The sequence below is a fragment of the Chiloscyllium plagiosum genome, unplaced genomic scaffold (assembly GCF_037043375.1).
Source record: "Chiloscyllium plagiosum isolate Xiang-an unplaced genomic scaffold, Cpla_swu_hap1 HiC_scaffold_23, whole genome shotgun sequence".
Taxonomy (NCBI): domain Eukaryota; kingdom Metazoa; phylum Chordata; class Chondrichthyes; order Orectolobiformes; family Hemiscylliidae; genus Chiloscyllium; species Chiloscyllium plagiosum.
In genome coordinates, this window is record NW_028270161.1 from 32,955,798 (window position 1) to 32,957,605 (window position 1,808).

The 1,808-nt window shown below is 40.4% G+C and overlaps 1 pseudogene; it reads right to left on the reverse strand.

Annotated features, from left to right (window-relative positions):
- Positions 1-337: 337 nt before the first annotated feature.
- On the reverse strand, positions 338-1,323 carry LOC148145864 (general transcription factor II-I repeat domain-containing protein 2A-like; annotated as a pseudogene).
- Positions 1,324-1,808: the final 485 nt, after the last annotated feature.

Here is a 1,808-nt window from a genome sequence, read left to right on the forward strand (position 1 = left end):
ATCAAAAGAATAAGAATATTCTGTTATAATAAAGATATGAAATTGTGGAGTAGGTCAAATATAGAAGAAATAAACAGTAAAAACAATGATTTCAGTATTTCATTTTATTTTTAACATGTTAATCTCACAAACCAATAATGAAAAGTTGTTTCATTATTGTTCAGTATTACAAACAACAAACAACTCAATACAAAAAGCAATAAGTGCTTTTGATGTTTTTCAGTTCATTTTACTTGTTTAGTGAGAAAAATCCAGTCTATTTTGGGCTTGAACAAGTGCACTGAAATCTGGTTGAATGTCTGAGGTGGATATGTGAAGGACAGCTGAGAGATGATCATCAGTGATAGAGGATCTGTATTTGGATTTGTTGAACTTCATCACTGAGAATGTCTGTTCGCATATAGGTAGATCCAAAGAGGACTAGAATCTTCTGAGCATGCCTCCTCATGTGTGGAAAGTTCTCCTCTTGGATGGAAGAGTAAAGATCAAGCAGTGAGACTGACCTAAAGTACTCTGCCAGAAGTGTGTCAGACTGCAGGTCAATGCATTCAAGCTGAATATCACTAGGTGCATTCTCCACATTGCATATAAATGGGGAAAAAATCATGTGCATTTCATTCTCAACCATTTTAAAGTCTTGAAATCGCCTTGAAAATTCACCATGCAGTGCTTCTAACATAGATGAGTACCTGTGGAGGTGATCAGCTGAAGGTGCGGCTTCCTTCAGTGTTGGCAAGTGGGTGAGAATGTTGTCCTCCATTTGGCTCGAGAGAAGCTGCAACTTTCTCATAAAAGCCTTCACCAAGTTGTACATTTCATGCACAAAAAGGCCCTTGCACTGCAGTTTCACATTTAGTTCATTCATAAGTGCAGTCACATCAACACAAAACCAAGGTCTGCAATCCAGTCTGCATATGAAAGCTGTGGAATGCCATTCCCTTTCTTCACACAGAAATCTTGAATCTCTTCTCTCAGGTCCCATACACTTTTCAGCATTTTGCCCAGGCTGAGCCACCTGACAGCTGTGTGGTAGCCTATGTCACGATGTTCAGTCTCATTTTCCTCCAAAAGTGCAACAAACTGCCTGCGATTCAAAGCTCTTGCCCTGATGAAGTTAACTATTTTAGTTACAACATCAACCACATGGTTAACTTTTAACACTGACTTACATAATACTTCCTGATGTATAATACAATGCAAAAATACCAATTTCTGTTCAGGGTCAATTTCTGTCACTTTATCCTGCATTCTCTTTAAGAGTCCAACATTTTTTCCTGTTAGATTTGGACAACCATCCATTGTCACAACCGCAGCTTGTCCCATTTTAGTCCCAACGTGTCCAAACATGCATTTACCTCTGTGAACAAATCATTAGCAGTTGTTGTTCCTTTCATTGACTGCATGGCTGCCAGCTCCTCGGTGATTTTAAAGTCCGTAGTTATCCCACGTACGAAGATGAGTAGCTGGGCTGTGTCACAGCTCTCATCTAAAGCCAAGGAAAAAAAGTCAAAGTTGACTGCTCTGAGCTGCAGCTGAAGCTCCAGATTTCTCGCAATGTCCCCAATCCTTCTCGTTACTGTGCGTCAGGAGAGGGGCACATTCTCAAATGCCTCCTTTTTTTCCCGGCATATTAGTTCTGCAGAGTCCAACAAGCACTCCTTAATAAACTCTCCATCAGAAAATGGTTTACTGTTTCTGGCGATTTTGTCTTGGCGTGAGCTGACATTTTGAGGGCTAGCCAGCAAGCATCACTTTTAGCTGTTCACGCACGCATGCACATACACGCGCATGTGCGTCCATATGTAAAT